The sequence below is a fragment of the Haemaphysalis longicornis genome, unplaced genomic scaffold, assembly GCF_048455015.1.
Source record: "Haemaphysalis longicornis isolate Haplotype H1 unplaced genomic scaffold, Haemaphysalis longicornis Haplotype H1 scaffold_9, whole genome shotgun sequence".
Lineage (NCBI taxonomy): Eukaryota > Metazoa > Arthropoda > Arachnida > Ixodida > Ixodidae > Haemaphysalis > Haemaphysalis longicornis.
This window is the reverse complement of record NW_027526460.1, coordinates 98,032,387-98,054,001: the sequence shown is the minus strand read 5'-3', so window position 1 is coordinate 98,054,001 and position 21,615 is coordinate 98,032,387. Positions and strand designations below refer to the sequence as shown.

Sequence of the window (21,615 nt, the reverse complement as noted above, 5' to 3'; positions counted from 1 at the left end):
CCACATACATGTACCTTCCACAGCTTTTCTGAGATTTTCCGTTTCGTGCATCGAACAGACACCGTGTGGCCATCAGGCATCTTGATTTAAAAACTTGCCACGTGTACTCGCCGACACTGAAGCCAGAATTAGTGCGGTGTAAACACCAGTGATGGAGTGGCAGTCTTCAAAAACTACGTCACCCCTGCACAATCCAAAACAAGCATCGGCGCCTGCATGCATGAATACTTAGCATGACTGAGGGAAGAATGAGGCACACTTCGTGTTCGCATTAGTGTCGACATTGCGAAACAGAACCGTGGGTGTTGTCTTGGACAACTTTGGATTCGCATGCTACTACGACCGCACTTCACCGCCCTTACTGCAAAGATACCGCTTGGGTGTGATCTTGGCACCAAAGTGAATCTCACTGGAATTCCAAAACTTTCTTTCAGCCTGCTTTCTAGATTTTCATGCATATCGACCATGACCATAGCAGACAAAACCTATATTTTCTCGCACAAACACCAATATTCTTCCGTTGTTCTTTTGTTTCGTCGATAAACAAGTAGAATCCTCTGCCCAGTAGCGTTTTCCCCCGTACGCTCCATTCAATTTTCCAAACTGCATTAACCCGCCGCGGTGGCTCAGTGGCTAAGGCGTTGCGCTGCTGAGCACGAGGTCGCGGGTTCGATTCCCGACCGCGGCGGACGCTTTTCTCATGGAGGCGAAAAGCAAAAACGCCCGTGTGCACGAGATTTCGGTGCCCGTTAAAGATCCCCAGGTGGTCAAAATTAATCCGGAGCCCTCCACTACGGCGAGCCTCATCGCCTGCGTTGCGTCGGCGCGTTAAACCCTACAATTAATCAGATCCAAACTGCATTACTTGCTTTCCCTGCAACTGATTTTAGCCATTGTCATCTTTTGCTGCTTTATAAATGATAAGTACTCTTTTTCGGCTGCGCTTACTTTCATATCTTTGTTGTGGCCCTTGCTCTGTATTTTGATGTCCGGCTGATCCGATTGATGTCTGCTGTTTATTACTGTATGTCGCCCCATTTATATAAAGCCCGTTTGGGCTTTAATGCATACAAATAAACATATAAATAAATAAATTACTCAAAACCAATGAACAACCGCATATCCCCATTGTGAGTTGCAGTGGTTTTGCAACAAGTTCGCTGGGCATCCACTTTCGCCGGGTTGGGATGGTGCATCAACTTCTTTTGCTGGCGTGCTCTACTCTCCCCTGTGGGATGCCTTTAAAGAGAAAAGTTATCGCTTGGATAAAACTGAAATGACCCAGCAAGAAATGGCCGAGCCTGAGCCACGCTGAAGATGAAATTGTCTCACAGACATCTTGCATCTCCAGAAAAATGCATCTTTGGCGAAGATAAGATGTTTAACCTTTACAGCAGTGTAAAAGCAGACAGTTTATCGAAAGAAATAAAATAAGATATACTAAAAATAAGTTACCAAATTGCAAAGGTCTGTCTTACCCACCACTCTCGCACGATTAAAACAAACATAAAAAACCCGTCGAACCAGCAGAAACACAAAAAATCGTTAAACTACCATTCGTATATAACACCTTGTATGTTCACAAGAATACATAACTAGCGGAGTTACGAGGTTTGTTTCTTTTAACAGCGCAAATGTATATCACTGGAAAAAACACAAAAAGAGAAGGGTAACGAAACAAAAATTCACTCAGAATGTGCCAGCGCAAACTAAAACCGACAAAAACTACCCACATCTGGCTATAGAAAAACACTCGGAACGAGCAAAAGTGGGTTAATAGTTCTTAGACATTAGTAGACAAGTCTAGAAATTTCTATACAATTTTACGTTTCCCTTAGAGCCTGTGCCGTGGAATCTTCGTCCCAGTGCTACTTTTGCAAGTGTAATGTAAGTTTGTATCTTTTGTATTTCTCAGTTCCGTGCAAAGGATATCAACGACGTTCTATTGCCATCTCTTGCGTACGGCAGAAGGTAAGTTTTGAAGTTGTCCCTCAAATTAGCACAGTTGTCTCGTGATGTTTTATTATTATGTTATGTTATGTTGTGTCATGTTGTTTTATGCGAAAATTTATACCCAGTTTATTCTTCAGTCACCAATTTTAGAGCAAAAATCTTTCAATACTACTGTTTTGTACAGTCCTCCAGCTAGATGTTTTGTTACGGAAAAAAGAATTCGATGTTTTGTGGATTAGTCGACTGCTTCCATTGAGTGAACTCCCGCTAGATTTTTTGCATCTTTGTTCTGCTACATTTGTTGTTCGTTGCAGCTGCCTGGCGTCAGATGAAACAAACAACGTCTGTGAGACGAGACAGCAATGTTTATTCTCCAACTTTTCTAGCTATTTACCAATTCACAAACTCGGGCTTGTTTGAAATGAAACTTGCAACGGCGAATTCCTGAGCCTAGGTGACCATTCACCCACGTCTGGCGCCTAAACCTGGTTCGTTGTTTTGCTTATAAAAGTGAGCTCGAAGAGATTGCGCAAAGCCATCTAACCAACGCCCGCGCTATGCCTGTTTGTTACGGTGCACAATACCTCATCTATACATGTGTCAAGTTGTATGTTTTTCGACGTGTTTCTAAGCAAAGTTGGGGCTTGTTGACATCAGACCTGCTGAAAACCCCGGACTTTTCTGGGCTGACTGGCTTATCATTAAGATAGTGTGACGAGCAGGCCGGGAGGGGTGAAGTGACTTTAAATGGTAGCAAACATAGCCAATGGGCATGCCTAAACCATGATCCTTAAACCACGAGCCTGGTTTATATTTGGAGCCGCCTGCATGCCCCGTTTTACAGCTGAAGCTATATGGGCCGTTAATGCTTGAAAAGCGTCATATACGACACAATCATCTTCGTTGTCTTTGTCTTCACGAGGGACAAAGATAAATAAACGGTCTGAGATGGGTAAAAATTTGGCACTTTCGTATACACATGGCGCCATGTACTGGTTGGCGTTCAACACTCCCGGTGTTCTCTTGAGCAACCCTACAACGAGGCCTTGATACCACTGTTCGATTCTTCCGTGATGTAGGTCTGGAGCTTTTTTTTTTCACGCGCTAAAAACATTTTTTGCATGCGCACGTGGCAGCTACCTGACAACCGGTTGTCTTGATGGACATCGCTTAGAAAATTGGCCGCGTATCTGCCTGCTTCGCTTCAAATGTCATCGAAAAACTAGTCTTCTACCCCCCCCCCCTTGCCCCGTAACACCCTCTCCACTATCCACCTTAACCCCTCGCGCTCTTCTCGTTCCCTCCCGTTGCTGCCATGAGTGCGTTGGGGTTTGGTTCAATTCCACTCAACTTCGCACCTTCGCACTGCTCCCGCGCCATCTGTTGGGGCAGCCCGTCCCAAAACCAATCCAACCTTTATTGTCAATTTAAAGCACGCTGGTACTTACGGTGATTTACTTTCATTTTGCCTCAAACGTGCTTCAGGTTTACCTTGCTCGGAGTAATGTGGTCAGAGTCATATATAGTCATATATGTATGAGTCATACCAGCAGTTTTGTAGCAATTTTGGAACGGTCCCGCCTATCCAAACTTTGTGTTCAAGCATTCTTTCACTCAGGACGGGCGGTTGAATCAAGCGACGGGCAGACACATTGAACAAAATCTTCGTTAAATCACAACTCTCATGCACATTCATGGAACGCTTGGGCATTGATGAATCACTGAGCACATCCTCGACACTGCTGAAAGCTCTTTTCTCCGGGCCTCTGGTAGGAAGTGTAAAGTATGGAGCCCCTGGTGGAATGAAGAGTGTAGCCACGCACGTGGCGCACACAACAAGGCCTGGAGCTTTCTTTGCACGTACCCGACTCCACAAAACCTCGTAGCTTTAAAGCACGCAAAATGACTCTGAAGGTGAGTTCGCCTTCGAGCGAAAATGTACCGCTGGCACAATTTGATACTCTGAATAGATTCATGCGCAGACGCACGAACAAGATATGGAATAGAATTAAATATGCCGGTGACAAGAAACGCACGGGCTTCCTCCAGGCAACACCACTGGTGACACTCTGGAAGACCAAGAAACACACCCGCACAACACCTATAAAGTATATCCAGCCCTGATCGCAACACGAACCCTCTTATGTAATGCAAAAAATCCACAGAAAAAAAAACAATACGGGAAAACAAGCACTCGACCGGCACGTAAAATTCTGAATTCTCGATGAAATATGGATGTTTGCGCATAACGCGTCAGAAGCTTCAGCGCCAGGTGGAGATAATATAGCCTATGGTGCACACTACAATCGAATACCGTCACATGGGCACTCAAGAAACCCTGTTTTATTCATTTACCAAGATATAGACAACAGACTACTTTTCTAGTGCCTGAACGCCAACAATTGTGGGATCAATACTTTCATTTCCCATAGGTTACCACCTGATTTCTCTTTCCAGTTGGCTGAGCGAAATTCTTGAAGAAAAATTTAATAGAAGACCTGCGCATTTTCTTGTATGCAGTGGTATCATGGAAGCCGTCCAGCAGGATTGCGGTCATGTCAATCCACGATTGTCCGATTAGTTGCCTTTGAAATGTATCGCAAACATGCCTGTTTACACAGGCGACATTTCCATTTCCTATCCCTTGATCTAGAAAAGGCACACGATGCTGCTTTGCGCATGACATCCTGCGCGACCTCAACACATATGTCAGAAAACATGTTCAACAACGTGTTTCCCAGAGATTTTCACCCGGGAAAAAATGCCTAGCTTGCTACGCCAGACGAATATGGTAAAAATAATTGTGATGATGGAATGATCTTGAAAAACCTGGTGCACACGAATGAGTTCAGTCATTTACAGAGGCTGGTCAATACCTGTGTGTTGCAGGTACGCGATCATTGAAGTAACTCACTGACCATTGTACTGTTGTATTTGCGTCGGCTTCGAACACCACGTTGAAATGTTAGATCGCACTCCTAGAGCTTTACCTTGCGTGTTAAGCATTTCGGGTGAGCCCCTTCCGAACCCTGTATGTTCAATGTGATGAATGGTCCTTAAGCACATGTCTATCTGCTAAGTATTTTCTCAACTTGACATCAATACGAAGTGACCTCAATCTTATGAGTAAGGACACTTCGTCTTTACAATCATTTTAATCTCCATCAATTACATAGCGTTCCTCTCTGTGAGTAAACCCACAAGCAGAACTCGAAGTTTCCCTCAAGAAAACCTACAAGACCACTCTTTAGCGACCTAATTGCACCTTGGTTGCTTGGTGTTTGTCTCCAAGTGCTAGAAACCCCTATTTTGAGAAGACGTTTACGGAAGAAAGGCAACAATACGATTTGTTTCAAAGCATTTTCTACATTTACAAGAAATGCCTGTGTACAACTTTTTTACACAGATGCATAATGAGTCTCGTTCCGGTGCAGTGTGTGCTACACACGGCAACCGCTTTGCCGGCACAAGGACATTGCACAAAAATACCTGCATCCTTACGACCGAAGTATGCGCATATTTATTACGTTAGAATTCCTGACACATCAGTAGTGGCCTGGTTGTGTCAACTGCAGGACGGAGGCTTCTACGAAAGATCTCCAGCCACGCCTATCGAGGGCTAGATGAGTCCATCCTTTGCCCCGAATTTCCGTTGTTCATCCCTCCATCGAGCCCTTCGCCGACCCCTATTGCGATTGCGGTCTATTGGTAGCCACTCCGACGGATCTCCTACCTGTTGTCCCTCATGCACATGGCATGAAGCCGTGCCCATTTTCTTCGCTTCATTTGAAATGTCTTCCCCGCTTTGACGCAACACACGAAAATTCCTTATTTTTACAGCCTCGTTCAGCGACGTGAGGACATGAAATTTAGACATATCATGTAGAAACTTTAGCAACGGCGTCACCGTTAGGCCTAATGTTACGCTCTACGTTTAACGCCCTCAACCCGTACCCGTAGCATGGCGTACAGTAATTTTATGAGGGCTTTGTGATCGCAAAACACAAACCAAACGCCCTGCTTCGCAGTGAATTTTATTATGTGTGTATGCAAATTAGGCAGACTGCTTGGGGACGCATTGGCTATAGATGTAATCCCATGTACCATTTTGACACTTCCTGTATGTGGCTTAATGGGTTAATCGTTGTATGCATATTTTCAAAGAGTATCACAGTGTTTCCATTTACCAAAGAATGCGCCATTGAGTACAGCAGAAGGAACAGCATGCGGCGATGACAGCAGCAGTGTTGTGCGCTTACAACCGGAGATGGTCGTGCACAAAACGATACTCTACTCCTACCCGGCTTGCCGCATGGCAAGCCCAGTAGGAGTAAGGAATAGTATTGCGTGGCCAAAGAAAAACCAGCGCAACAAGGAAACAAGGACAGAGAGAGGACCCGGACTGCGCTGGACATCCAACTTGTTTTATTTCGAATGAACCACAAAATATAAAACCAGTTGGAAGTTTGGCGCAGTCGTCTTTGTTTTCTTTTTGCGCTGGTTGTTTTTTTATAATGTACCAACACGCCCAGTTTTCTACGTTAATGTTTGCGTTGCGCGTAAAACAAAAATTGTACCATTTAAGGCATATACTGCTGCTTTAACGTACACTGTTCTCCAAGATAAATTATACTCAATATTTTGGTAAATAGGGGTGACTTGGGATTCTGCAAGTCCGTGTAGCTGCGGGGCGCATCCTATCACCACGTTTAACGAACGGTATGCATCGCCAGCAAGTGCGGGCTTGTAGATGCATTCGACCTTCGTTAATGCGAAGTCCACTGGGACCGCACAAAAACTCCGATCAACCGAATTTCCAATTAAATAAAAAGCGCAAGAATAGCATCTTTATTAGTCCGCAACACGTCTACTTCCTCTGTCTCTGTCTCTGTCTCTGTCTCTGTCTCTGTCTCTGTCTCTGTCTCTCTGTCTCTCTGTCTCTGTCTCTGTCTCTGTCTCTGTCTCTGTCTCTGTCTCTGTCTCTCTCTCTCTCTCTCTCTCTCTCTCTCTCTCTCTCTCTCTCTCTCTCTCTCTCTCTCTCTCTCTCTCTCTCTCTCACACGAGGGCACATCTGAGAGTAAGACATTGAAGCATAACCTAATCATCTATAAAATCGGGTCATATAAACCCAAATCTCCTAAAGACCATCTTAGCTTGTTGTACCAAAAACAGATCCTCTAAATCGGAATGCTTTTTGGAATTCGTTTTCTAAAATCAGTTCTCAAGGAGCGCATCCCTGAGTAAACTACCATTCATAGGCCGCTTTCAGTATACGTTTTGAAGTCCCGTTCCATTCGTATGTAAGTAAATAGAGCTGGCAAGCTAACCAACTTCCCACAGAAAAAGCTTGCGACCTTCAGGCCTCTATTACGGTATACATAAATGTGCTTGCTGTGTGACGTGGGCCTAGTGCTACCCACTCCAGAAAACTCGGAGCCCTTCCACCTTATCAAGAGGGAAGCAGAGCGAAGCTGCCGCTGTGATGGAATTCGCTATGTTAGGTTTTAGCAATGTTCACAAGGACAGCGCAATCTCTACGTCACAGACTAAGGACACGCGCGATTGGTAGGTAGACCGTGACGTTGGTAGGAGACCGCCAAAGAGCACGCGGCATTGCGCAACGTCAGGGGGGAGAGAGGCGGCGGCGGTGGAGGGGGCATAAAGTGGGACTGTAGCCATGCTCCCTCCATAGACTGTCATGCTACACTATACAACCTAGAAGGTGGTAAGCCAGCTCACAAAAACCAACCTTACACTGATACTATTAAAGTTGGCTTCACCTCTAAACACGTAGGAATTGCTGTGAAGACATTTCCAGGCGTAATCTAATCTTTCAAATAAAAAAAATTGCGCTCCAATCCACCCTGTGAAGGTGATCGGAAAGCGAAACCGTAAACGACACACACAATGATCACCCATGCGACGTAACTTTAATTAACACACGTGGCTCCAGAGAGAGTACAATAAAAGACAAGTGAAACGCACCTGACCACACCCCTCATTCAAAGAGATATTCTTCGCTAAGGTCAGATCAATGCATGATTCGTGAACGGTGGTTGGTTGAGCAGTATTGGTGAAGCACATGAGTGGAAAGTGTTTTTTATAAAATAAAGAAAGCTCAAACCCTGCGTTAGACGATCTCACTTGTCTTCCGTCACTGCCGCCGCCGACGGAGGGGACGACATCCGCGGCAGAGACGGAGGATAAGTGAGATTCCATGCGTTGGTGTGAGCTGCCTTTTATTTTAACCAACTCCTATCGCATGCGCAAGGCGCGCACACGTCCGCTACACGCACCGTGTGCGGAGCGCACAGCGGCGCGAGAAGTCGGATGACGCTATCACGTGGCATTCAGCGAGAACGTAAGGGGTAAACTCTCAGATATGCTCGGTGAGTGCACCGTCTGTCTCTCTCGTACCCGGGTGGGCTCGTGGCCCAATCGGTAAGACAACGTACCCTTGCTCCGTTGCTCTATACGTTCCAGGTTCGATTCCTGGCGGTGCCAGAAAATTCTTTATTTGTTCCCGGCAGTTTTCTGTTCACACCAACGGTCGCGACAGAACCCTTGGGGTGTAGAGGTAACAAGCTTCGCTTTGAAATATACATGCCCTTGGACCTCCATTTATTCTTTTTCGTGCACTCTGGGTCTACGCTCGGTCTGTTCGGAGACGATTTGCTGGATCCTAGTCATTGACAGCGTCGCTGTGAAACATAAGTGCTGTCCGCATAGTTCCACCTTTGTTCGTTTGGCGGAGCATTCTATGTGCCGGCACGTTCAGTGGTCGCGAGACCGGCTTCACGTTCCCTCCCGTATTTGTGCGCACTGTGTAGAAGCCTGTGTGCTCAGATATTATCTCGTGCGCACGTAGCGCTATCAGTGTGCTGTTTTTGTCGCATAGGGGCTTTCCTTATCGCACCACGATAAGCAGTTTGCGGCTGTCAGGAGAGAGATAGTCTGCGGCATATCCTCAGCTGTAGTCTGTGTCTGCCTGGCAGGGAATTTACGCAATTCATATTTTTTACTATTTTTGTCCTCTCTCTTTCTCTTTTCATTTCCCACCGCAGAGCAATAAGAATGCGAGAAAAAGGCGTATACGTATACCTACCGTATCGAAATCCGTCTGTTTCTCTGGGTGTCTTTGAACGACGCTTAAAATGCAGGGCGTCGTTGACTTCACGTGATCTTTCTCGGAGACTTGGGAAGGTGCTTATTTTTTTTTCTGTGCGTACGCCCAGTTTTGAACGTAAAACTAGCAACCGAGTTCATGCATCTACGTTAAGAATTGAAAACCTCCAGTGGATAGCCCCCTTCCTCTTTCCCGCATGGTCTCTGTTGACGTGATGGCTATGCTCAGACGCAACCTTCACGACCAAAATTCCCCCAACAGATTAGTATCCACTAAGTATTCCGCTTTCTTTTTTCTGTTTCTCACCGCTGAGACACGCTACAGGACAAATATCGTAGTAAATAAAGGTCCCAACATTGTCGCCATTGGAAAGGACATTTCGAAACGGTGTCGGAAAGTATGACAAAGCTTCTCAATAACGATGTATACGTCGTCACCATACATTTCCCCTACAAACCCTTGTCAGAGATTCAAACATGCTTATCTGGTGATGAACATCGTCATGTCATATCACGTAAACAAAAAATGACTATAGTACGGGGTTCACATTGCAAGCTTGTCTCAACAATAATATTTTAAAAAGTCTGAAGAAAAAATGCGGGGAAATTCATGGCATCGGTGCGCCAAACAAAAATAAAATTCTACTGCTGGTTTTTTTATCTGGATGTTCGGAAACTGGACAAAACAGCTCATCTCAGTTGGACAGCTGTATAATCCTGTGTATTTTCATGACTGCAAAGAAAACTAATATTTAACAGCGCAATGGCCGAATACGACGTTAACCATTAGACACACTGGCTGAAATTTAAGGCTATGACATCTGGGTATAAATACAGCAGATAAGGGCGCACGGCAACAAGGAACAGGAAAACATGTCGAGTGATAACGAGCTATATTTATCCATTTCCTTGTTTGGTTTCATTGGTACCTGCCGTGTTTATATGCCAGGCGGCAATGATAGACCTCAGTTGAGAGTCAGCGCCGGTGCCTCTCGCCTTTGCGTTCGTATTGGTGCTTTGCGCTGTTGAATTCAAGAGTATATGTAATACCAACTTAACCAAGCATAAACGCTGAAGACGAAAACTACCAGTGTGTGATTACGCTGAAGGAAAAATCCAATGCCACCTGAGCACGCCTCGTGAGTTGTGAATGCCAAGGCATTATTGTACCTTTGAACAACGCTACGTGTTACTTCGATTTTCGCGTTTCGAGTTACGTTTGCTAGTTTTGCGATCAATTGGTGGATGTTAGTTTTGTCTAGTTTCTTATTTTGCATGCTGCATGTAGACCGCAATAATCTGGAATAAGAATAATAATAATATGAACCGGGGTACGAACAAGAATCGCAATGCCGCACAAAGCGGGCCGGCTTGCTGGTGAATGGGGCGCCGCTGTGTTAGGTCAGTGTGATGTGCTTGAGGAAGTGCCGCTGCCGCCTGACGCCGAATGCAGCCACCGCCGCACTTCCCGCTTTCCATGTGGCTCAGCGCATGCGCATGTGTTAACCGCCTGACAGAGCAATCATTTTCTTGATTCATCATTTCAAGTCAGTCCTGTGAAACACTTCTCAGTCACGTGAGTTTAGTTGCCGGTTTGCTTCTTCCGATGCTTAAGACTATCCTATCCGCATGTACCGCAAACCTTGATATAACTATATGCTGGGTTCCAGGCCGCTGTGGGATCGTCGGGAATGAGGTTGCTGATGAAATGGCTGCCGGTGTTGCACTACAAGTCACAGTTGATATAACAACAGTACCGTACACTGACATGAAGCCACACATCGGACAACAACTTCGTAAAACATGCCAAGCAGACTGGAGTGAACAGATAGACAAGTTACACGAAATTAAACCACACTTGAGACCATACACCACCGACACACGCAACAGATACACAGAAGTCGCTTTGCTAGGCTACGGATAGGCCACACACATGCAACACACTCGTATCTGCTCACGGAATATTCAAGACCCCTGTGCAGCAGTGCGGACAGGCCCTATCCGTAGTCCACATACTCATTCAATGCTTTACACAACACGACACAAACACTTTCCCCAACTCTACAGACAACACATTCCACTCCACCCATCATTGTTTTTGGGTGACGATGCCATGGTCCCTGTCAAATGCGTTTTTAAGTATTTGTCACATACAAAGTTTTTAAACCTCATTTCCTATCATGTGTAATCAAAACTGGCCCTATACACCAGCCACCACCATTGTCTTCAACTGTTTTTACTCTTGGCCTTTGTGTTTACATCTTCGCTCCTCATACATAACCTCTGCTCTTTGCCCTAGTTGGCCTTGCGCCATAAAAACCCAAAAATCATGCTTCTTCCGATGGTACTGACGCCAAAGCTGCCTTTTTCGTTCAATGGACTGTCTAACGCCTTCACAATAAAAAAATATCGAACCAATCGGACCACAGACTCTGACGCGAAGTAGTTAGCACTGTCCTTTGCAAGCGGGTAGGTTCCAGATAAACCCGTTGGTACACAGAAGAGTTGAAACTTTGGCTGGTTGGTATATAACTTCGAAAGAAAGCGGCAGTGCAACAGATGTATCCTCCCCGTACCATCCAGACCGTTGCGCTGCCGCTTTCTTTTGACGCAGGGACACATCCACACAACGCGCCTACACAACGTCTACACAAAGCTTCATGAACTGACAGATTTTTAACCCGATTGCCGCACTCTATCCACACGAAGGCCTTATAGTAGTGTTCCTCGAACGTACACGTTGCCGTCGGCCCTTCTCGATGGATGCTTGTCCCAGTCGTTGTGCGCAGAGAAAGAAGGCTGGAAAATGGGGCAGGAAGGATGAGTGATCGCCCATAATTAAACATCACCCAGGGGCAGTGAATAAGCGCTGTTATCGGGGAGAGCTCGGGTGATGGGTACCGCTCGTCGATAAGGCGAACAATACCTCCACCGTTGCCGCTGGCGGCCACAAAGAGATAGCGCCGTTCTCGACCGACCTGGACGCAACAGTGCGGCCGCAACGGCCTTCCATCGCTGCCGCCGCAGCCGCCGCATCGGTTCCCCCGTACTTGCCAGAGGAGTAAACAAGAAGAGGCGACTTAAAAAGTGTCCTCTTCGGCGGTGCCCCTGTAGTGGTGCTGGCAGTTTGGTCTGTGCCTGACGCGAGTCTCAAGACTCAGTGCAAGGAGTGTTTCGGTGCTCTCGATTTCGACGACTTGTTTCTTGCGCTCTGCGGACCTCGGATTCGTCTCATTCGTACGTATACCACTCCGTTTTTTTTAGAGCATGTATTTCACTAACGTAAAGTTTTGATAGACCCGAAGGTAGAACATGTCGCTGGAAACAGGCCGATGCTGTCTCCGTCGGCCTGTTTAAGAGCACCGTCTAGGCTCTTATCAGCCATTTTCATAGGCTTTCAAGGGGCCATTATATGAGCATGGAGCACAGCGTCTGTCCAGAGAGGGCCATAAACTAACAAACTTCTGCAAAATGGACATGCGCCACGTTCCCTGCGTGCTGGAACAACTCTTTTAATGCCACGCAAACGGTGTAGGTCGCCATGAATTTGCTCTTGAACAATACCGTTACGGCCCCCCGCTTCTTCGAATTCTTTGTTTTGAGCTGTAGCTGCGTTTATATTTTAGTTTCTGTCGACTGACGTGAACCAGAAGACACAATGTTTTATGTGAAAGCCTTAACATTATGCTAGGTCTCCGGTAAGTTAGCACCTGGCTGACGTCGGTATGGTAGAAGAAACACGCGCTTATGTTCCTTTTATACCAATTCTGTCCGTTTAGAAAGTTCAGCTGCATTTAAAGTTAGCTGCTACCAGAACACCATTCCTTGAAAAAGTAAATGCCTCTCTGCGCACTTACTCTGAAAACCTCATGTAAAACTCCCGCCATTTGAATAAGTAGCCTAAACAGTGTCCGGCCATACAGGAGGCCTGCATACCTGAAGCTAAGAGAACGTCTGACCATTTGTTTTTTTTATTATGCTCAGTCTTCTGTTCACCTTGGTCACACATGCACCGTTGCCTTGCTTTGCCGTATGCGCCGAATCAAACGCCACTTCAGTGATGAAATTCCTTTTCTTAGAAGAACATACGTTAGTGAGGCCAAACGGACGGCTAGAGAGGTCACCTTCTTCGTGGCCTGTAGAGCCCAATGCTGTTACCCCAAGAACTGCAATGTCTGCAGCAAAGTGCATTCATGCGTTCCGCATTAATATTCTAAACAATGCCTTCCTTCTGCCTCTTGAGCGTGTTGCGATACCAGCTTTTACATAAAAAGATTCATGAATGCAGGTGTGGAACGAATAAGAAAAAGGATGTCACTTGACGTCACATGTTCTTTGTGTAGAAATACGGTTTTTTTCTCATAATTTTTACTTGTAAGTGGTGCCCTGTCTGTCACGCTCGTTTTTGCTGCCACCTTTCCCGCGCCTTTCGCTTTTGTTCAAAAGTCAAATTTTTTTAAGTGTCAGTTTTATAGAATGTGCCAAGAACGAAACACTTTCGTCCGGCTACAAATTGCTATCATTCAAGTTTCCACTCAATTGACGGGGTTTCCCATTTGTCCAAACAACCAAGCATAGAGGCGCGCGCAGCACAATAGATGTACGGGAACTCTTCTTACAATAAATGTCGTGTTTTGGTAAGAGGTGCGGGGGGGAAGATGTTTAAAAAAGAAACAAGCTGCATCACTGGTATATCGTGAAGGCGTTCTCAGTGCTGCTTTGCGGGTGCCAGCCTCCCTCTTAGTTAACCAAAGCTGCCCTTAAAGGCGTAGCTAGTATAATCGATGAGTCTTCATTCGATTATCGATGTATGCAAGGCTGTCATTGAAAATCACTTATCTTCCTTGTGCCCGCACTTATGTTCTCAACTCCGTTGTGTATACTATCTCGTATTGTTTCCACTTATGGTGCACTTTGTATTTCTTTGTGTTTATGACAAGAAACACTCCCTTCCGTGAGGCCCTCTGGGCATTTAAAGCATTGAAATAAATAAATCAATAAATAAATAGTGTATTGGGGAAGACTGTCTAAGGGAAGTAAGTGTTGTAAGCATGTGTGTACACGTTTTGTTACGACTGTGAGAGCTTGAAAAAGACCATTAACCACGTGGTTATGGTCAGACATGTGTAATACACAAAGCATGTTAATGAAGATGAAACAGAGGCGGGTGAGACGAGGACTTTAGTGTCGCCAGTCCCGTCTTTGTTTCTTCTCATTAAGATGTAATATATTCAACATAGGCCCCCATGAAGAATGTAATTATCAGCACTTGTTACACCGTCCGCCTTTGCGGGAAAATGCACGAAATGCTGCTGCGAAAACATGCGCAAGGCATTGCAGTCCCGGCTTTTCCATTAACACTGATGAAATCACCTCGTGCGATAAAATGATATCCACACTTTTCCATTGCGGGGTCCCCAGAGTACTCCAACGCGCCAGGCGCGGTATGCATTCAGAGCAGGGCCTTTAAGCTCGGCGATAACGCTGTTCTGGCCTATGTGCATTGGCTTCGGAGAGGAGAGGCCGAAAGACCGAAGCCTGAAAGGATTGAGCTGACAGCAAACTGTTCAAAGTAGCGGCTAGAAATGTTGACCGTTTAGTAAACGTCATGAACCATAGCCGAATGTTCGCTCCAAACACGAAATTTAACTATGTGCACCAGTGAGCTGCTAGCCATTCGATGGGTCACAGTTCAATATATAAAGCTGGCCCACCGCGACTAGACGCAAGCATCAACTAGTACAAGAGAACAAATGAAGCGCTGATTATTCCGTGACGTTTATTGCCCCGGGAGCCAATACACACAAAAAGCAACAAAGAAAAAATATCACCACTGATACGTCAAATCTCTGAACGCTATCGCGCGGATAGGACATTTTATTGTGGCTCATAAACTTCAGTTGACAACTAGCGCTTCGTTTCTCCTCCTGATTTTTGTTTGCGCTAGATATTTTACTGTTTTAAAGGCTGCGTACCAGCCAGCCCGTACTCACTTTGTCCTGGGAAGTCGGAAGATAGAGCAGTGAGCGTCTGACTCGCAGTGGTGACTTGAAGGGAGAACAAAATTCGAACCCATAATGTATGTCAGCCGTTCTTCGCTCCTCTGGCCCAAAGTTCTGGTGTAAACGGGAGTTAGAAGGAGGAATCCTTCTCTGCGATGCAAGAAGTTCTCTTGGTGAATTGGTGTGGATTGAGTGACCTTGGGTGAGTTTCCGGCCGGTGGCAGCAGACGAAGCCTAGTGATCCAAGGGTGACTCCTATCTCGCACATGTTCCCAGATGAACACACAGGTGAATGGGTAAGTTAGTCATATGTCGAAGTAGTATTTATGGATTGGTTATTACACCGCTGTAGCTATCTCGGTTGGCAGTGCTCCTTGCAATGTCAGATTTCAACATCATGATCATCATCATCATCAGCCTACTCAGGTCCACTGCAGGACGAAAACCTCTCCCATATACCTCCAACCGCCCTTGTGCAGCGCTACTCGAATCCACAGTGTACCCCCGAAGTTCCGTATTTCATCCCTTCATCGTGTTAATGGCCTTCCCCATCTTCTAGACACATCTCTGGGTATCCGCTCTGTTACCCTAATTGTCCACCGGTTGTCCGTTCGTCTCACTACACGGCCAACTCGGGTCCATTTCTTTGAACTATGATATTGTCCACTCTGAGATGCTAAATGTTTAGGGAATACTGTAAAAAGATTGGCCATCCGAAGCTGGAATGAGCTATTGGGAACGCTTTCCTTCCCTTTGCAATCATAACATATCCTTGAAACGCCAATTGTCGCTGCTTGGGCCACAGCTTTTCTCGCACTGGCGCCTTTTCCCCCCTCGTCGCTATCCCACCCGCAAGAATACCTTCCCAGTTCGAGGTTGCAGAATATTTTGTTCTGTACCCGATGTAACCTGGTGCAGTGTTGCAAGTTAGTTTAAAGAGGACCGCTTGTAATTCTTAGTAAACTGGAGGTAATCGGCTTGTGTTACACGCGTGATGGGAAGGTACCTTGGGGGGCATAAAATGGTGATGCGGAGTTCGTCTAGGAATTTTGAATGCATGCCGGGGTAGGTGTGAATAAGTTTGCGAACAACATGGTGGCCAGTTGCAGTTTTGGCAGATTTGTAACTGAGGGGCAAGTGGATGAGCTGACAAGCGCGTCTGGTACTGAGGGTGCCTTGAAGGCGATTTGGGAAAGTAGTCCTGTTTTGAGTATGAAGTGTGACGACGTACTGAGTGGCTGCTTGAGTAAGTTTGGAAAAGCGGCGGAGCGTATGCGTTCGTCACCGACATCGGCGAATACGGCTTTGACTGGTGAATAAAATGAGACTTGACGAGGGTCGATCAGTCGTTGCCCGTAGAGTTGGCCATAGTATTAGACAATCTTTAATACTAAGGAGGTTCATTGGCCCAGATGTTCTAGTGGGACAAGGGTAGATGTTTGAGATCTTTGCAGAAAGTTGTTAATCTCTCATTGTGGCTTGCCAAGTCCACAGTTTAGAGATGAGATATGGACAAATGAACGATGTACTGATCGCTAAACAGATATTCGTCGAGGCGACGCCAAGCGAGGTGTCGGCAGTTGCGTACGAAGGTAGGATCACCGTTCGTGTCCCAAGAAGCACTTGCCGATATCGGTGGGGGCGCAGAAGTCATTCACAAGAGTTAAAGCACTTTGTTGTGCCATGTTGTGGAGATAAGTACCTGTCGTGCGATAACCCCAGGCCGTGTGTGGCGCGTTAATGTCGCCATGAACGATCTAACAGCTGATACAGCGAGTGGCGCCTAGCACTTTTAACAAGTCGGTCAAGGGAAGTCAGAGTGTGGTTAGGGAGACTGAATTTTAAGTAGGGAGAGAGTGGAGCAGCTGGGGTGGTGAGGGAGAAGATGTGGGCTCTAGGGCTGAGCTGAGATGTTGCGTTTCTGCAGCAGCGTTGCGGGAGGCGACAACGACTATACGCAGCGACTCGGAAGTGTGATATACGGGTCGTGGCGTCTGAGTTTAGCAGTGTCCGTATTGGTTCCATGTGACAATAACGTCCGTCACTTCCTCACTGATAGCACCGCCACCCTCGATCTGTGACCGCCTGCGAAGCGACAAATGCCATACTTCGCCCCAGAAGTACTCCTCAAGGCTAGGTAATGCCACCCTTCCTTTTCAATATCGCTCCTCCCAAACTCCACCGCTTCTCAAACACACCACCGGACTTCATCACGCTTTCCCTGCTGTCGACCTTACCCAGTGGAGCGACGCGGGGTCCGCCGGCCAAGGGCAAAACGCATTTCCACAAGCTATAAATGCGACATTGTCTCATTCCTAGAGGTCTTACATGCGCTCTTAAGAAAAAATCTGCTCGTCCTTCGAATTTGTACTCAAGGCCCCCACCGGAACCCGGCTTCCACAATCGGGTAACTCAGGCACTTTACGAATTAAAGCGGAGCTAGTCTTGCCACTCTGAATTCAGTCACAATTCATATGGTGTGGGAATAGCAGCCGACGGTATTGCTACCATGACATTCTATTGACTGCGGATACCGTCAAAGACCTCATAGGAACCCCTTGCCGATACTTCGTGGCTCACTACGCGAAACGTGCTTGCGCACCTGTTTGCGAAGCCTAGAGTACACCAATCCTTATGCGGTGGACACTCGGTAACGCTGGGGTGCTGGCAACGGGCGCGCCCTCAACCTGGAGAGCGAGGCATCATCATACCACCGTCAACGTAATGGCCATTCTCTGAGGATGTCCTTTTGGTTCTCCGGCGAAGAGCGTAGGCGTCTCCGCAAAAACCGCGGCACCGCTCTACAGACGACGATACCCGAGAGATTTTAATCTTAGGCCAGTTTACGGCCTAATGCAGGCGGCAAAAGTTCTCCTGAACCATACGCGTTCTGACTTTACCATCACCGCCGATGTCGTCGCGTGCTAGCAGCAGTGCCGCAGTCGGCGTGCCACAATTATCCCGAAGCACGACCCCGAAACTAACACGGGAAGTGAAACTGAGTTTTTCAGCACGTAAGTTTGATTTCTCAACGTCATTTTTAGAGCTTTGTTTAGCTTTGTTGGCTCGGGGAATCTTTTCAATCTTTTCAAGTGGTTTTTCAATCAGTAGAAGCCAAAGGTAACTCAAGCAGAAACGTTGTGTCCTGAAGGAGAGCAAATACCGTCGGTTGGCACACCAGGAAAGGAAAATAATTCGCCGTTAATTCTCTAAGTGATCGGCAAGAACACGGAACGTGATGACACAATCCGCGGTAAAAAATTCAGTTTAAGCGATGCAACAATACCTCGCGGAAAAGTCTGCAGCAGCGCGACAACCTGTAGCACTGTGTTACGACCGTCGAACCATTAAAGTAAACGAGAGGGACGCGAGGCACCATAGCTATAGTTTTTTGAAGTGTGTTAGCTCGCCTTAAAGCTAACAAGATTTTTTTGTGTCGTTTCGAACGAGCTGATACGTGCTGGAAGCTGCGGACAGGGGCTGCCTCGACGTCATGGCAGGGAGGCGAAGTCCGCGCTATTCTTTCGCCGTTATCAGTTCCGGATATTCAGCGCAATTCCAGGGATCATCAATAGGACCAATAAAATAAGCATCACTTCTCCAGGAATTCGCAATCTCCATCCAGATATCGCGAGTGTATCTGAGCCGTCGCCGTGGCCTTTTTAGCTGGAAAACGCCGCGTTGGCCGCTGTTCTTTTTGCAGTGCATGCACTCGTCATAAATCTGCGTGGGCCGATTTCTGCATTGCAGCCTTGTTTAAACCTCAAGTTCTCACTTTCAGGATCGACTCATTGTTGTAGGCTGATATTTTGTGAGAAAGATTATTACTGAAGCCTTGTCTGTGCGACCAGTTCTGACCTTCATTATTGCGTCCGCTACACAATGGCCGTACTTAGGGTGCCTCGATGCGCGCCCGCTCCGCTGAGGGTGAGGACCTCTTTCCTCCATGGTGAGGACAACCGCGTCGTCTGCTAGCGCGACCGCCATTTTCTTGCATCCGTTCGACGCGCGGCGCGCGTTTCTGCGCGACGCGCCTTGATAGTGCTGGTCTCGCTAGCAGTGGGGGCTTGATTTGGCTTTACTTTTGATATGCATTCCTATTTATGGTACATGAACAGAAGAGTAAGGTTTTGGTGGAGGATTCTCTATTTTGAGATGATTGGCGAAGGTATGGTGAAAGCCCGTCTTTTTTTTACGATAGTTGACACGGCGGGCAACTTCTCGCCGTCGTTGTAATACCGGCGCTGTGAACTTGCCGTCGTTGCGTTTACATATAAACATAGCAGAAAGTAGGCGAAGTACACGGAGGAAGGGAACTGCTAGATATTCAAGTACGAATGTCCGGCACGCTAATGGCCATTAAAACTATTATGCGGTAGTTAGATATATAGGATTGCCTGGCGGCAAACTGTTTCATGCATGCACTGTGCAATCGAAAAATTATTGATTGATTGATTGATTGATTGATTGATTGATTGATTGATTGATTGATTGATTGATTGATTGATTGATTGATTGATTGATTGATTGATTGATTGATTGATTGATTGGTGAGGTTTAACGCGGCTTCGCTAAATAGGCGATGAGGAGCGCCGTTGTCGAGGGCTCCGGAATAATTTTGACCACCTAGGGGTCTTTAACATGCGCCGAAATCTCGAACACACGGGCGTTTTGTATTGTCTCCATCAGAAAAGCGGCCGCCGCGGCGAGAATCTTACTAGGGTCCTTGGTCTGAAATATAAACATAAAGGCTTACACGGAAGTAGGAATAGTCATTTAATACCTTGAAGCAAAAATACACTTTGTACAAAATGATGAACAACATACTCCATTGCTGTTACCTAATACATTATGTGCAAAATGATACAAACACACTTCACTGCAGTTATAATACAGGTAATGATGATTACGCTAGAATGCTTTCGAACTTGCTTTTTGAGGTTTTGAATTGCGTTCTTAGCATGTGTGTGATGTTCTTGAAGTACGGTATATCTTTTTTCCAGGTCTGCCAACTGCTTTTTCAACTCAGCACAATCCCTGTGTGTCTCAGTAGCTGTGAGAGTTTTATTTGCCGAGTTTGGCATTCCGACATTCAAAGCTTCAACCCCTGGGCTGTTGAATTGGAGGTTTTCCGATGACGTCTCTTGTCATACCGTTTGAGTTGACTTGGGGAGCATTTCCACTGTCTCTGATTATGCGTGAGGTTCTTCAGCGGGGTTGTCCACCTCTTCATTGTTGGATGTGGGCTCAGGCTGCGTTCTGTCTCTGGGTGGCTTTCGCTGCTTTGGAGCAACTGGAAGCAGAACGATATGCAAACCAATGATCAAATTAAGCAGTAAGTTCAGGGAAAGCGTGGTTATCAGGGGAACGGGAAATCAAGACAAAGAACAAAGCGGGAACACTGCATGACAGGCATCTCAGCATTTACACTTGTCATAATTAACCAGGGCGAGCGATTGTGCCTTTTCCGGTGGAAATGGATTAAGTGGATGCGTGAGGTTGTTACGTGGGCTGATCGACATTACAGTTGAAAGGTAGAAGTGACTCCCGATAAGAGCAGGAGAAGCAGCATCGATACATATACATACTTGCATGCATGCGTAACGTGTTAAAGTCAAAATAAGTGAAGCATGCCAGACCAACGGCTCAGATGCCATGGAACGTTTCCCAGCGGCCACCACCGATTTCTTTAGTAATGTACGTTCTTATACGAAAACACGCAGTGAATTAAATGGTAAATGCCTACCTCTGATTGGGAAAGGCGTTGGCACAGCATTTGGCTTCAGCTTCTTCCATCCTTCTGCTCGGTTTTGTTCAAAACAGGATCCTTTCAAGTGAGCCTGCACGATAAATTGTCAATATAGGTGCTTTTCTCTCGAGAAATAAGAATAAATGACGTGAAATCAAGCAAATCGAACAAACTGTCATCCACGCGGCTCACATCCGCACATGATTCACAAAATAGAGGTGTAACTGACACATTTCTTTTCACCTTCATGCGCTAATTTTATGACATTATAAGCGAGAATAAATGTCTTAAATCTCATACTTTTTGCGCACAACCAGACTTATAACAGACCTTACGTTGAGACAACGCGGAGAAACACGAGCATAACGCGTCGGATGCAGTTTTACGCTTCGGGATATATCATTCCGATTGCCAAAAATGCGCTTTTGGTAAAGTAAGAATGGTGCGCTGGGATGACGCTTCGGGACTGAGAAAGGTCGCACACCTTCTTACAACGAGCGCCTTATTTCGTGATACAAAGTGAAATGACTGAAGGTGCAAAGCGCCACACGTTTTATTCGGACCCCCGCTTAAGAGGCCACGTCCGTTTGCATCAATCAAATATAAAAAGGCCGCAAAAGCGTGATGAAACCTCCAACATAAACATATAAAACCGTACGTCTGCTATCTAGAAACAGCGACACAGACAAGCTGACAATAGCCCCAAATGGATTTGGCACTGCTGAGAAGCCAGGTACTTAATCTGCATATGCAGGAGTGGTTCGTCGGCTGCCACTTGTCCCGCTT

The 21,615-nt window shown here is 46.3% G+C and overlaps 1 protein-coding gene across 3 annotated transcripts in view; it reads left to right on the top strand.

Annotated features, from left to right (window-relative positions):
* The window catches only part of LOC144152148 (dual serine/threonine and tyrosine protein kinase-like), a 153,310-nt gene that overhangs the window by 44,280 nt on the left and 87,415 nt on the right, over nucleotides 1–21,615 (top strand). Inside the window, exon 2 of one of the 3 annotated variants that reach the window (XM_077683362.1) lies at nucleotides 1,916–1,971. The exons of 1 other annotated variant lie outside the window; for it this stretch is intronic. The gene's annotated coding sequence lies outside the window, so the exon portion shown is untranslated. Of the gene's footprint in view, nucleotides 1–1,915; nucleotides 1,972–12,086; nucleotides 12,316–21,615 lie in introns of those variants that run through there. One more of the 3 variants, XM_077683364.1, reaches the window with a different exon arrangement.